Here is a 16,460-nt window from a genome sequence, read left to right as displayed (position 1 = left end):
AGGGGGGGGGGCATGATCAGCAAGCTTCCCAGGTGTTGGGGGTATAACTACTGGGTATGATCCACCCAGGAGGGGCCGAGTCATGCCACTGGCGGCATAAGATGAAGAGGGCCATAAAGATGTGAAGATGGCGGTTCATAGAGCAAGCTTATTGAAGGCCCAAGACCCGGGGACGACTTGAGGCCCACGGGTGTGAGCCGCCATGTGTTTAACTTGTATTGTAAGACAAGCTTAGTTAGATACCGAGCAGGACACGTTTTGTATGAGCCGGCCGGGACTCTGTAAGCCGCCAGGCATCAACCTGTATATAAAGGGGTCACCCGATGGTGGGTTAACTCAAGAAACAACTCACCGAGAACTATGTCAAGCGTATTCGCTCCCTGGTAATCGAAACCCAAGCAATACAACCTAAGGTAGGAGTAGGCTTTTACCTCGTTGAGAGGGGCCGAACCTGGGTAAACTCTCTATGTCCTTTGTCCCGTTTAACCCCCTCAAGCTAACCTAGCTGCGATGGCTCCACACCTAAGTCCTTTTGCTAGGGCATCTGCCGTGTTAAGTCCACGACAGTTGGGGCCCACCATGGGGCCAGCGCACGGTGGTTTCGAGTTCTTGAAGGGCAGCTTCGCAGGGATCAAAGGATACACCGTTGGCCGGATGACCAAGAGTCGTCGCGGCAAGCTCTACATGGATGACACTGGCTGGGGCCCCGAGGCCGGCTCAATTGAGTATGGCTACCGGGTCCCCTTCGACGGAATCCACGTCTTCATCGGCAAGATCGGCGAATAGGGACCTGAGCCGGACACTTGCAGCGACATCATCGAGACGGCTCAGCGTGCACGACCCGCCAAGATCTAGCCCACCGTGAAGCATGCATTTGTGGGTTTTACTTAAGGAGTGGATCTTGAGGAAGGATCTGTGTGTAGTGGAGAGACAACCATAAACTCTGACGGTGAGTCCTCAACCGATGAGACCGATTCTATGTACCAATTGCAAGACGACAGGCTTGGGGCTGTTCCGATGGCAACATTATTCCGGACACCTATGAGCAGCCGAACCGGGTTGTGATCTTCATGGCCGGAACACAGCCGGTGCTCGATTCAACAACTGCTGCGGCTATGACTTCTAGTTCAATGGCAGCAACAACAGCTGGAGCGAGCGGCTCTGCGCGCCCGCCGGCTCAGGTTCTGACCGAGTTGTTGGATGCTTTGGCGACTTTAATGGGGGTAGAGGTAACCCTGAAGACTCAAGCACAACATAAAGTGGATGTTCCAAAACTGCGGGATGAGATAGCTCAAGCCAAGGAAGAACTTGCTGCTGAGAACGCTAGGATGGTGATAGAGAGAGCCGCCCTGGACATGCAGTCACAGTGGATCCAGGCAGAGTCGTTCCGGCTCACCTTGGATCAGAACGCTTCAAAAGCTATTATGAGGAGGAGGCACCAGACCCGTTTACCCACAGAGTTTGAGGCCAGGAACCTCTTCAACACACCTGTGGCAGGAACCAGTGACCCGCCCATTGTAAACCGAGCTGCACCAGTTCAGCCACGTGCTGTAGACCCGCCTCGTTTGAACTTAACCTCGCATCAGCAAGTACCAACACCGCCATGTCATTATTCTAACCCTCTGGACAATATGATCGCCGCGGCTACACGGTTGTTGGCTCTCCCTCTTGAAGGTGAGTCACCGACTGTGATGGAGATACGGAGGGCCAGATAACTTCTTCAGACAGCGGTGGCTCAACAGGCGGCTTATTCATATAGTCGTGATCGGATTCACTCAAACCCTCGTCCAAGCTGGAGCTATAGCAGGCATATTGATTCACCAGCAGTTTCAAGCAGTGAGCGGCACCATAATCAACCTCATAGGCATGACCCGCTACGTGCTGGTAACGATGCTCAGGCTTTGGTGGATCAGGGCAGGGCGCGTCTGGAGGCTGAGCTGGCGGCTTAGATGGCGACTCAACAACAACCTCCGGTTTACCCATCGGTGTCTGTGGAGGCAGGAGTGACCTCTCGAACCCTAGGTGTGCCATGTTTAGTGTCGGCTCTACGTAATGAGTGCTTGCCTAAGGATTTTAAGGGCCCCCGCAAGGTGCCTAATTACACGATGGATCAGCCCCCAGAGGCCTAGATTGGGAGCTATGAGATGGCCATGGAGATGTTGGATGTTAGTGATGCTGCGCGTGATAAATACTTCACGATGATCTTGGATGGGCTGGCACGCACTTGGCTGAAAGGATTGCCCCCTAACTCCATCAGATCATGGGCTGAGTTGAAGACGCGTTTTATCCAAAATTTCAAAGACACGTGCAAACAGCCTATGTCGATTCTTGATTTGGACTCTTGTGTCCAGGGTGAGGGCGAGTCAACAACCAATTGGGTGCGCCGGATCTCGGCCGTTATTCACTCATCGGACAGTATCAACGCCAGTTCAGCCATCTTGATGTTGGAAAAGGATTGCCGATTCCTTCCCCTTAAGCAGAAGTTGGGGCGGCTTAAGTGCCACTGTAATGATATGGGAGAGCTCATGGCGGCTCTTGTCAAATATGCCGACTCTGATAGTACTAAGAACCCTGAATCTGATGAGAAGAAGACCAACAAGGGGAGATGAGTGGCAATGCAAAGGGACACCAACATAATATGGCGGGTCAAGCTAACAATGGTAAGCGCAAAGCCGACAGCGGTTCAGACTTTGTGGCTAACACCAGTACGAAGAATAATAATCAGCGTCGTAAGGGGAAATCATCAGTGCCCCGGTTTGGTGGACCAAAGTTCAACCTTTTGGCGATGTTGAATCAACCTTGCCCAAAGCACAGTATGCAAGCAAAGATTATGAGGGAGTATAGAAATTCCAGTTTTTCTAGAACAAATCATGGCCCGCATGGCGGGTCAGGATCCGGCTCTCATGGACCTGGCTTTGGAGGTGGCGGCTCAAGCTCCGGTTTTCAGGGCCAAGGCAATCAAGGTTGCTTTAATCAACAACCTAGTCAAGGGAATCAACGGCAGCAGTCTGGTTATGAGAGTAATCCAAAGCAGCTGAATAGTGGTCAATATCATGTGTTTACCACGAGTTTGTGCAAACGAGACTAGAAGAGTCATAAGCGGGCAGTGAACGCGGCTGAGCCGGTAGCCCCTCGATACTTTTGATGGTCTGAACATCCTATTGTATGGAGCCACGAGGATCACCCGCCCCGGGTTGACAATCCGGGTCAATTGGCTTTAGTGGTTGCTCCTCATGTTGGAGGATACAATTTCACGAAAGTGCTTATGGATGGAGGCAGCAGCATCAATATCCTTTACTATGATACTTTTTGCCGTATGGAATTGACTGACAAAGATCTTAATCTATCTTCTACCGTCTTTCATGGGGTGGTGCCTGGTAAGTCGGCGTATCCGGTGGGCAGTATAACTTTGGAGGTGGCTTTTGGCGATGATCACGATTATAGGGCTGAAAATTTGACTTTTGAGGTGGTCAAGATCAAGAGCCCTTATCACGCCCTGTTTGGGCTGCGGGCTTATGCTAAGTTTATGGCATGGCCTTGTTATGTTTATCTGCAGCTTAGAATACCGGGTTGCAAGGGTACCATCACGGTGCATGGAGACAGGAAGATAGCCTTGGAGTGTGAAGAGGGTGATGCTGCTTATGCTGAGTCTATTTGTGCAACAGAGATGAAGTTCTACAAAGATAATGTTGACCCGACAGATATGACACCTTTGAAAACACCAACCATAGAGCATGACCCTTTGCTAAAGTTTAAGTCGGCAGATGACACTAAGCTGGTAGACTTTGTTCCTGGTGACTCATCCAAGCAGTTCAGTATTAGTGCTAACATGGATCTGAAATAGGAAATCGCGCTCATCGAGTTCATCCGTGAGAACTGGGACATCTTTGCATGGAAACCTTCAGACATGCCAGGTGTACCGAGGGAACTCGCTGAGCACACTCTCAATGTTCATCCGAAGTTTAAACCGGTCAAGCAATTCGTTCGTCGTTTTAATGAAGAGAGGCATAAGGCCATTGGTGAAGAAGTGGCCTAGCTCTTGGCGGCTGGGTTTATCATTGAAGTTTTTTATCCTGAATGGTTGGCTAACCTGGTGGTGGTACTTAAGAAAAATGGCACCTGGCGCATGTGCGTGGGTTGCATAGATCTTAATAAAGCCTATCCGGCTGACCCTTTTGCTCTCCCTCGTATTGATCAGATCATTGATGCTACGGTGGGTTGCGAGCGTTTGAGTTTTTTGGATGCTTATTCTGGTTATCATCAGATCAAGATGGTAGTTAATGACCAGGAGAAGACAACTTTCATCACTCCTTTTGGAGCCTGCTATGTGTCTATGCCTTTTGGGCTTAAGAGTGCCCAGGCGACTTATCAGCGGTGTGTTCAGAATTGCCTTCATGACCAAATTGGACGAAATGTTCATGCTTATGTGGATGATATTGTTGTGAAATCTAGGAAGAAGGAGACCATGATAGGTGATTTGAAAGAGACCATTGATAATCCCCGTGTCTACAAGATGATGCTTAACTTGGCCAAGTGTGTCTTTGGTGTGCCAGCAGGCAAGCTCTTGGGTTGTTTGGTTTCTGAAAGAGGCATTGAAGCTAACCGGGAGAAAATCAAGGCTATCACTTCTATGGCTAAACTGGCGTGTATTAATGATGTCCAGCGTCTGGCAGGTCGTATCGCGGCTTTGAGCCAGTTTATAAGCCGCCTGGGAGAAAGGGCTATTCCTGTGTACCAAATGAGGAAGAAAATAGATCACTTTGTGTGGAGTGAGGCTGCTAATCAGGCTTTTGAGGAACTGAAAAAGCAGTTGTCTGAGCCGCCATTCCTTGCAGCTCCCATTGACAAGGAGCCCTTGATGTTGTATGTGGCTACTAATAGCAGAGCTGTCAGCATAGCAGTTGTTGTGGAAAGGAAAGAATCACGCAATTAATATCCGGTTTAGCGGCCGGTTTACTATGTCAGTGAGGTACTCATTGAATCTAAGCAGAGATACCCACATTGGCAGAAGCTGGTTTATGGAGTGTTTATGGCTAGTCGTAAGTTAAAGCAGTATTTCCTTGGTCATCCCATCACTGTGGTCAGTTCTGCTCCCCTAGGAGATATTATTCAAAACAGAGAAGCCACAGGTCGGGTAGCCAAGTGGGCCATTGAACTTGGACCCCATGGTTTGAAATATATGCCTCAGACAACTATCAAGTCTCAAGCCCTCGTGGATTTTATCAATGACTAGACAGAGTTGCAGATGCCTGAGGAGAAGCCAGATAACACATGTTGGACTATTCATTTTGATGGATCTAGGCAGTTGGAAGGCTCGGGGGCTGGAGTTATTTTGACTTCCCCACGAGGTGATAAATTTTGCTATGTTTTACGGTTAATGTTCCCTTGTACTAATAATGCAGCTGAGTATGATGCCTTGCTCCATGGTCTTCGGATGGCTAAAGAGATGAATCTAAGCCGGGTGAGGTGCTTTGGCAACTCAGATTTGGTGGCTCAATAAGTTTCGGGAACTTGGGATTCCAAGGATCCACCCAAAGCGGCTTATCACCGAGTGGTTGATGCTATCGCTGGTCATTTCAAGGGTTATCAAGTGGAACATGTTGATCGCAGGAAAAATGAGGCGCCTGATGCTTTAAGCTGGCTGGGTTCCCAGCATAAGCCGGTTCCACCTAATGTTTTCCTTGATATTTTGCATAACCCTTTAGTTAAATTGCCTACGGAGGAAGATCTTGCTGTTCCTGACCCGGAGGCACAATTGGTGGCGGCTCTTCATGCTATTCCTGATTGGACAGTTCCATATTTGGCTTATATGACCCGGGGTGAGTTACCTGGAGATGAAACTTTAGCCAGGCAGATAACCTAGTGGTCTAAGTCAATGACCATTGTCAATGGAGAGTTGCACCTGTCAGCGTTATGGGAATGGGGGTCCCTAGACTTGCCTGCCTGCGGCCCATGTCGTGGGTCCTCTAGCGGCCTAGTATGGCCCATCTTCACCAGCAAACACTCAAGACCCTCGCGAGGTGCCAAGCCTCGTGAGGCGGACAACACAAGACCACCTCGGGGGCAGCCTCACTAGACTGGCTCGCGAAGAGCGGAGAGATCAAGGCAAGGGGCACCTCGTGAGTTTCCCATGACCTGAGCCACGATGACCAAGGCCAGGCGGGCGCCAGTGGGCGCAGGGTACTGGTTTCCTCTTTGGTGCTAAAGGAGCAGGCACAGGCGAAGAGTCCCGAGGCGTCTGGCAAAGGTTTCCATATCGGTGCAACGAGACCAAGACTATTAGGACGGCAGGGCGGAGGTCATCGCTGAGCCCACATCGGCGTCACCACTAGAGCCTTTAGCGGGCGAAGACCACCTTTTGTCAGGATAGCTTGTACCAGCTGTCCCCCTTCAAATTGGCCATTGTGGGATGCCTTCCCGCCTAACATTTGGGAAGAGGACCGGGGCCTCTATAAATAGGACTGGTCACCACCATAGCTGGGGGGACGACGGACTTGGGATCAGATCCATTCCACCCTCCCACACACAGGCTCACCGAGCTCAAGAACACCTCTCCTCAGGAGGCTGTTCTTCCCTTGTACTTGTTCATCCTCAGCCTACAAGGCAATCCACCACACCACACTAGAGTAGGGTATTACACCACATCGGTGGCCCGAACCAGTATAAACTCTTGTGTCCCTTGTTCTTCAAGTTCGACAAGCTAAGCTTTGAGATCGTGGTGAGTGAGTGAGCTAGGGGGAGGGAGAGATCTTCGTGCGCACCCCAGAGTTTGAACCTTAAGGGTTTTGCCGGAACCCGCAATCCGACATTTGGCGCGCCAGGTAGGGGTGCGCCGAAGCTTTCCTTTCGTCGGTCCATGCTCCACCGCTCCACCACGCCCATAGCAGACGCGCGTCGGCCTCATGCCGGGCCACCCTGGCCGCCCGCGTCGCTCAAACAGCCCCTGTTGGCGGGCCTCCCCGTCGTTCTCCATCACCCGCCGCCAACGCCGCCACCGGCCTGGCGGGAAACGAGCAGCAAGCATATTCGCGGCACCCCTCTGTGCGGCGAGACGGCCGCACCGCCACCCCGTTGCTGACTCCGGCCGGCTCATCATCCCACACTCGCCGCGCACCCACGGACGCGCAGGCCGCGCTGCTCATGGCACGCGAGCTCCTGTGCTACCGCCCGGTTGACGACCTCTACGAGGACTGGCTGGACCGCATCGCCGAGCTCGTCAGCGCCGCTAAGGGCTCACCTGTCCCGTCTCTCTCGCTACCTCGCCCTCCTCCAGCCGCGGGTGACGTAGCCCACGGGGCGCCTCCGCCACCTCCGCACCAAGACGGCGCCCTGGCGCCAAGACGTGCGGCCCCTTGGCGCAACCCACCGCGCGGCGCGCCCGCGCGCGAAGAAGGAAGCTGCCAAGAAGTTCCCCGGCCGCAAGACAACGCTCCTGCGCTCCCGGCGCCACCACGTCAAGACCGCGTGCCGCCTGTGGTGGCGGTGCGCGGGCATCAAGAGCAGGCTCCGCCTCTGCAAAGGGCCCCGGTGGCCACAGCAGGTTGCCGCTGCTTCACTCCGGAGCTACGTAGCGTTGTTTGGCCAGACAAGTTCAAGCCAGACCTGCCTCCTCGCTATGACGACACCCCCGACCCTGCGGAGTTCTTGCAGCTCTACGTGCTGAGCACCGAGGCGGCCAACGGCGACGAGGAAGTCATGGCGAATTGATTCGCCATGGCTCTCAGGATGGTGCTCGCTCGTGGCTCCTGAACTTGCCGCCGGGTCAATCTCTTCCTGGGGTGAGATACGCGACCGCTTCGTCGCCAACTTCCAGGGCACTCGCGACCGCCCTCCGGCCGCGGGTGACCTGCGCCGCATCAAGCAGCAGCCAAGAGAGACCCTGCAGAAGTACATCCAGCGCTTGAATAGCGTTTGCCTCAAGATCCCCAAGGTGACGGACGAGGCCATCATCTCAGCGTTTTCCGATGGCGTCTGCGACGTCAAGATGAAGGAGGAGCTCGCCATCCACAAGGAGCTGTGCACGGCTCTAGATTTGTACAACATGGCGACCAAGTGTACAAGAGCTGAGGAAGGGCGCCTTTCCCTCCTGCTGCCGACCCAGAGGAGAAAAAAGCCAAGGACAAGGACGTGAAGCGCAAGGGGGTGGCCGTGCTCGCGGCGGAGCCGGACACGAAGTGCGGCCGGGACCACCCCGAGTCGTCCAAGAGCAGTTGTCCATTTTGCGCGTTCCACAATGTACATAGCCACAACACCAATGATTGTCAAGAGCTCTGGGCCATCCAAGATGGATGCTTCGGTCGACGCCCCGAACGCAATGAACGGGGCTATGACCGAGGAGGAGGACGAGGTGGGGGACGCTGGGACGACCGCGGCCCCCGCCAGGAGTGGCGCGACCGGCCCCGTGAGGACCGCTGGCAGGACCAGCCTCGTGAGGGCGCCTGGAGGGACCAACCGCGTGAGGACCGCCCCCAGGGCAATGCTAGTCTTCCTTCACTGCCGCCACCACCAAGAATGAACGACGAACACCATCAGGACGAGGGGGCTGGGGGCTTCCAGGAACCGTGAGCTATCGCCTGCATCTTAGGCGGAGCTCAAGCCCCAGCATCCCATCACATCTTCAAGAAATTTTCTCGCGAGGTGAACGCGGCCCTTCCCAGGCTCGAGGCTACGTGCCCGCTCAGGTGGTCCAAATATGCCATCACCTTCAGCTCGCCAGACCAGCTTCAGTGCGCGGCGACTGCCGGCGCCCTCCCGATGCTTTGCTCGCTCGTCATCAGCAACGTCCAAGGCACCAAGACCCTCATCGACGGCGGCGCAGGGCTCAATGTCCTGTCCGTCGAGACATTCGATAGCCTCCAAGTGCCATACGATCAGCTGCAGCCTACCAAACCCTTCACAGGAGTGACCGACGGCTCTACCACCCCGATAGGGTAGGTCCTTCTTCCTGTGACCTTCGGCCAGCGCAAAAACTACCGCACCGAGCTCATCGACTTCGACATCGCCCACATCCGTCTGCCGTACAACGCCATCCTTGGATATCCAGCGTTAACCAAGTTCATGGCAGTGACCCACCACAGCTACAACGTCCTCAAGATGCCAAGAAGTGGCGGAATCATCACAGTCCCCTGCGAAGAAAGAGATGCGGTGTGCTCCCTGGAGCGCGCCTTCCAAGCCGCAGCAATCGAAAACCCCAACAGCGAGGGCACCCTGTACCCTCCAGAGGCCATCCCCAAGAAGAAGAAGCAACTACTCCACATAGGGCTTCAGGAGAGCGGTGTCTCCAGCGGCGCCGCCTCAGGATCAGCACCCGCACGTGGGGTGCCTCCCCCCCTCGCATAGGAAGGTGCGCCCGGTGCCCTCCTCGGGCGAGGCTCGGGGGCTCTCTTCTAGAGGGCCTCCGACCAAGCCAACATCATGAGGGAGGCGCTCGGGCACCACGTTGAGGCGTTCTTTGCTGCACGTTTCCCTCAAGAGGGCATTGGGCGAGGAGCGCCCGGTGCTTAGGAGCTCATCATCAAGGCCACCCAGGAGCTTCAAGAAGCAAGGACCATGCGTGGCAACCGCCACCCACCACCTGGCGCAGCTCCCCATCCTAGGGAGGACGGCGGGCTGCGTGTCTGCATCGACATTCCATGGCTCAACAAGGCCGCATCTCGGGAGCGCTTCTGACCTTCGCGCATTGGGCGGTGTGAGGGTCCCCCTCACAGCTATGTCCGCATGCCGTTTAGCCTGCCAAACGTGGCAGCCGCCTTCCAGCGCCACCTGCAGAGCATCCTGGCGGCTCAAGAGACTAGGCATCACGCAGTCCTAGCAGAGATGGCGACGGTCCTGTGGGGACCCCCACTCATGTCTAAATCAAATGCACGTGTACAGTGATCCCAGAGATCAATGCTCACTGAACACATAGAAGCTGAATAACAAGAGTCTTACATCCATACATACCGTCTTACACAAATTATGACCATTATGGTCAAGTCTTACATAGATAAAGCCACAAGGGCTGAATACCAAATAAACTTAAGGAACGGAAATCTTCGTCGATAAGTAGAACCCATGCCATCTGCCTTAACCCTACAGGCATTCTGACTGGGAAAGCGTCCTAGTTCGCATGTTCATCTCCAAAGAATTCCTCTTCGAACTCCTATTCTTCCATGCCTGGCCAATTAAATAACCAGTGGCAAGCCAATGAGTACTTTGAATGTACTCGCAAGCAACCCATGTTTTGGCTCAAGATACAACAATGCACGGCATAGGTAAATTTTGGCAGAAAGCTAATTTTATTGTGCTATGACATGCTCAACAACTGGTAAATCATGCATCATATGAATTCAAGTAACCATAGGGACTAGTTACAAATATCAATATAAAGGGAGTGGTCTTCAACCCAACTCAATCATGTCAAGTCCTTTGACTTGACCCAAGTAGTTCTTCCCACTTATCCAAACATGCACACTGTTTTGTAAACAAGTGGACGTAGCCCAAGAGCGGTTACCCAACTGTCCTTGATTGTGGACACGACTATTCGAATAGTTTTACACTCTGCAGAGGTTGCACACTTTACCCACAAGATCCGGGGAACTTCCGTGTCATCCACGACCCGCGGTACCTCAAGTACCCGGGGTAAGCACCTGATCATTATTTTTCCCTAGACGACACTAACATGGATTCCACTCGGCAACCCCCGTGCCCAACATTTCACATCTTAATATTTTGGAGCCACTCTCCCATATTCATCACATACTACAAGCACGGGGTACCAACGGTGTGTCCGGTGCCCTATAAAAACTGCCATGGCTGCCCTACCTGGCACGACCCCGTCCCGAGAGTGACCTCATGTCACCCCCGTCACTATTAATGTGGGAACCATGCTAGTATCGGCCTAGGTAATCAATAATTCCCTTTCCCATATAAGGGTAGAGTGGTTGCGCATGTAAGGTTGGAGTAACGGTCGCAACTTTAACCAATCCGTTTTGGAAACAACACACACACTTGCCTCGGTACACCACTTCGTCATCAAGTGGTTACCCAACTCATCATGTCCCTCGGGCATAAGTGGCACCCGATGGGGTTTTCGAAAAGTTTTTGAAAACAATCTTGCTTCCATCACCATGCATATACCCATCCCCTTTTGCGTAGCTCTACTTCGCATCCTAGCCACTCCCACTCGCATAACCCTCATAGAAAGGTAGGGTCATGCATCATGCAAGTATCAACGAGAAAAGCAACGGAGTAACCCACCAAAGTGGTACCCTCTCATCATGATTCCGGTGCAACAACAACAAGTGCTATATGACATGCATAAAAAGGATTCACAGTATGGTCAAAGGGCTGCTTGCCTAGCTCAGCAAAGTCTTCTGGGTCTTCAAAGTCTTCTAGTCCAACTCCTTCGTCAGCAACGCAATCTATCATCACAAAATAACAATGAGAAAATAAGGCAATAGCAAAACAGAAAAACTAAAGTGCTCAGAAAAATGTCAACTAATTTTTGTTAAATACTAGGGTGAAAACTAAGAAGGGGAAAATTCTTAGTTTTGGGTTTGGAGTAGCAGAGTAAAAGAAATGGATTTTCAGAGGGGTTTAAATATATTCAAATTTGAATTTGAATATGAACAATACATAAAAGTTGGTTGAACATGAATGAAAGTTATACCATTAAATCAGTGTGATTTTTCCAAGATTTTAGGAACTGGAATTATTGCATTTGGATTAATATTTAATCCTGTGGAATTTTTGGGAAGGTGACAGAAAAAGAAAAGGAAAAAGGCCACTGTGCAACAGGGCCAGAACAGCCGCAGTGCACAGGCCCAGAGGCGATTCGGCCCAGGCGAGCCGAGCGGCGTGCGCGTGCCAGGTTTGAACCTGACGGGCGGGGCCCAGGCGCCAGTGAGAGAGAGGGAGGCGAGGGAGAGGAGAGGCTGACAGGCGGGGCCCGCCTGTCATTCCTAACCCTACGACAGAGGGCCGGCGAGCTCACCGACGATGTTGCAGGGCACGGCGAGGCGAGAGGAGGGCAGGGTTGGACTCAGCGCAGAGTCGCCGTTCCGGTGGAGGTGGTTACAGTTGCCGGGGTGGCCTGGTTCGCCGGCGACGAGGAGGCACGGCGGAGGAGCTTCGGGTGGCGGTGGCTCCGGCCGTTTCCGGTAGCTACAGAGTGGGGAAACAGGGGGGAAAAGGACCAGGGTGATGCATAGGTTCCAGATCGAGAGGAAAGCGAGGCGGGGACGGCCTGTACCTCACGAACTCTGGCGAGCCAAAGCGGTGGAGCTCGAGCTCGATCTCGAGCTTGGGCGGCTCTGAAGAGGAACTGGGGGTGCAGGGGGATGATTTGGTGGTGCAGAGGGTGAGTGGTGAGGAGAGGAGAGCTCGGGGAGGCCCTTAAATAGGCGGGCGGCTGTCCACCGAAGGGGCGTGCGCCGGCGGGCCTGTTGCGGCCGTCACAGGTCACGGGGGCTCGTCGGGGTGTGTCTGAGGCATTTGTGGGGTTGGTCCAGAGCGACGGAGTGTAGAGAAAGGGAGCAGTGGGCCAGAGGCTCCGCGCGAGCAAGCGCGCTCACTGGTGCGCTCGGGCGGCCGGCGCGCGTGCGAGCTGGGGCGAGAGGAGGGAGAAGGAGGAGGGGACCAGGCCGTGGCGTGTTGCGGACGCCGAGGAGCATCGTCGGGCGAGCTGGGGAGGCCCGAGGTGGCCGGAGGTGGTTGGCAGGGGGCGGCTACAGTGCCAGAGCGCACTGTAGCGTGCTTTGTAGCATGCAAATGGCTAGCATGGCCATTTTTAAAGTGCCAAAGCATGTCCCCTTGTGCCTTGGGGCTGCCTTGGATGCCCTGGGGTGGAGAGATGCTGGGTGGGGCACTGGCATATAGAAATGGGAGAGAGAGGGGTGCTGCTATGGGTGAACAGAGAGAGAAAGGGGTGGTTTTACCTCCCCCCCCCAATAATTGTCCTGAGATGCTTCCATTGTTACTGGAGGTAGAAGAGGGTCAGGAGCAGCTGTGGTACAAAGTTGAGCTCATGGAGATTAGTGGCAGAGGTCAAAAATGGAATTTTGGTAAAGTGGCAGAAGGTGTTTGTTGCTGGTTTGGGTAAGCAAATGAACTCCATTTGGCATGATACTCCATAGGGTGAAATGGCACATATAATTAGGGCCTTCCACCAATTTTGAGCTCATTTGGGCAAAGTTGCCAATGCAACTTTTGTAAACCCTAGAAATCAACAGAAATGCATTCACCAAGATCTAGTCATGCAAAACCATTCCCCTTGATGCACCACTTGGTGTAGTGTCATCATTTTGGCTTTTGAGCATGACCACAAAGTTTGGGGGCATTTGGAATAACTTGGCAATGTAAAGTTGTTCAAACTTGAATCTGAACAGAGATGGTTTTGGGGCACTTTGGTGAACCAAAATAGTTTGGATTGAGCTGAAACTTTGCAAGGTCATCATATTATGCATATGTGACTTGCTAGAATTTTCCCGGATTTATTGGAAAATATTTCTTGTAGAAATATTTCAAATACTTGAAATGGACAAAAATTGTTTTGGAGGGTTTTGCCCAATATTTTTAACATGACCATGTGTTGAAACTCTTATATATGGAAAATAAATGTCCACTAAGTTTCGTTGATTTTTCTCAAATATTTTTGAAGCTTTAAAAGTAATTTTAACCTATTAAAGAACATTTCTGGCCTTAAGAAAAAGCCTTTAAACAAAATAGGAAAATAACTTTTAAAATTATATTTTTGTGGTTTATCGGAGTCCTAAATCTAATAGGTTTCAAATATACTCTTTGAAATATTTTTCATACCCCAAATAAAGTACTTGTAGTGCAAACCTCAATTCAGGGGTTTTTGGAAAACTAAATTTAGAAAATACTATTTGGCCAAATTATTTTTGTAAGAAAATACTATACTGTTCTATACACATGGCATGATCATTGGAGAGAAGTTTGGGGCAAGGAGATGATGTATAGAAGGTGAAGTTATGTTGAAGTTAAGGAGCACTTGAAAATCACAGAGAGAGAACCAACTCCAAATAAAAGCCAAATGATGCAAAAGTTTTTGTTGGTCCAAATTTTTTGTTGGTCCAAATTTTCATGCTTTATTAATGCAAACGGCATGTTACAAAATGCTGGGTGTGACAAGTCCTCAAGGAACAACCCGAGCCCCCAGAGCCTCCCGAGGCTCAGGGTCCTGGTGGCTCATGAGGAGCGACTCCTTCATCGCGCGCCTTCGGCTACCCCAACACCCCTTCGACAACGGAACCAAGTGACATTTTCCAAGTTTACCCAGCTGGGAGCGCCCCCGGGCTGCATCATTCCCAGGTCGCACGGGCCTGCCCCTAGGACATGTATCTTTTTACATCTTTAGCTTCCTCTATTGGGGGTGCCCCTCGGGCTGCATCATTCCCAGGCCGCTCAGGTCCGTCCCAGTGGCATGTATCGTTTTTACATCTATCTGAACTAGCCTATCTCCTTGCGTGGTTATCTTACGGCTATCGATTTTTTACATCTCGCGACATCCCGCGTTGCTGACCGATCTCCTGTTTACCCCGTGGCGGAAACTCCGCATACCGGCACATCGCTTGTGCTCGGGTCCGTCCCTGCAACGCTGATAAATCTGAGAGATTGAGCTCTGGCTCGCCGCCCACTCCGCACATGTCACCTCATCAGATCCTCAGTGCCTTCATCTTCTTGTGGAATAATCGGCAGCCAGGTAACCAGCACGTTCACGGGCAATGCTGTCTCTCCAACTATCTTGCAGGAACCTCCCGAGGATGACAGCGGGTAGTACCGCGGGCTCCTTCTTTTCCCATGCAATTCACTTGCGCATTAAAAGGGGGGCACCTGAGCATCATGCCTCAGGAGCTCTTACTGGCACTCCAGCCCTCACCCCTGGCCTTGACCATGGCATCGCGACCTGGCATACCAGCGGTGGCTGAGCTCGCTCGAGGGCCGGGACCCGAGGCCGTAGAGCACACGGAAGAGCATGGTAAAGAAGGGAAAGCTTGCACGGGCCTAACCACGCTACACCATGGCCATTGACACACGAGCCAGCGCAGCACAAGCAGTCGACTCTGGACCGCTAAGATAAGTTTTGCACTCGGGTCGGCCAAGCATTGTGGCATAGGATTCCCATCTCTTGCAGCCTTACTACGGCGACGCCGCCTTCCTTTCCTACCGTTAGGAAGCTGCTTGCATGCTAAAGGGGACCTCTTGAGCATCGCGCCTAAGGAGCTCTCACTGGATCCCGGGCTGCCCACCTCCTGGCCTTGACCACGGCATCATGACCTGGCATACCAGCGACGGCTGCAGCCTGACTGGGGACCAGACCTGTTAGCGTAGAGCACCAAGCTACCGCGAGGTCGAAAAGGGGAGACTGAGCCGAAGCAGGACATGCAGTCATAAATCTTCATAATAAGGACAATATTAACAAACGGCACTACAGATCCTTTACACACCCCCACGGGGTTCGTCTTGATTCTTCGCAGGGAACAAAAGAAGAAGATTTCTAGGAGCCCTATTAGCAGCGTCAGCGCAGCCGATGCCATCATCAACAGAGGGCCACGGGAGGCTGACGCCAACCCCATCTAGACCAACAACGGCGGCGGACGGACGCCGCTGCCGTGCTCCGGGCACTTCGAGAGCTCGGGGGCACGTAGCTGTCGTCGCTCATCTCCGGAGTCTCGTAGGGCTTGGGAGAGTCGCTAGACTCCCAAGGGCCATCGCTGCTGCTGGAGGAACCGCTCGTGAGGCCAGCGGCTGGCCCGGCTCCTGCCGCTGTGTCATCCCAACGACCCCCTCTAGGGAAGCATTGCAGGCGGCGGCCTTCCCCGTCGAAGACCTTCAAGAACATCGTGGAGGCACCGTCGTACTCGAAGTGGATGGCGAGGGTGCCCTCTGCACGGCAAACCCGGGAGACCTCACCCCATCCGCGAGTCATGAAGATCTTGCCCAGGGAGACGACCTCAACCTCCGCCCCCGTGGCCGGGGCATCGCACTTGACGTGCTGCAGCCGCAGCTCGAGGGGACCCCTCGGCAGCATCTTGGCAGAGAAGAACTGTGGGAAGCGGATCCAAGTGCGTGGGGGCATCGCCGCCCACACCACCAGTTCGCGCGAGGAGCCCTCGGCGTGGGTTCCTGGGGCGACGACACGCGCCATCGTGGCGCGGCGACCACGGCCACGGCATGGACGACATCGATTGCCGCCTCCTCTGGAGCTCTCGCCCCGGGCGTACAAAGGCAGCAGGTATCTGGGGGAGGCCGCTCCTGCCACGGCCTCGTCACCTCCGGCCTCACGATGACATCGCCGCAGCGGGCCAGCCTCTTGTTCGGCGGAAGTGGCCCCAGCTCATCGCGGGGGGCTTTTCCCTTCTCAGCAGGCGAGAATCTCCGTATCGGTGCCATGGGTGTGGCTGCTAGCAGTGAAGCAAGGAATAAGAAGCGAGCGGAACGGGAAGAGATGGGCGACG

This window comes from Aegilops tauschii, chromosome 2, assembly GCF_002575655.3.
Source record: "Aegilops tauschii subsp. strangulata cultivar AL8/78 chromosome 2, Aet v6.0, whole genome shotgun sequence".
In the NCBI taxonomy this organism is placed as follows: domain Eukaryota; kingdom Viridiplantae; phylum Streptophyta; class Magnoliopsida; order Poales; family Poaceae; genus Aegilops; species Aegilops tauschii.
Note: the sequence above shows the minus strand (reverse complement) of the source record.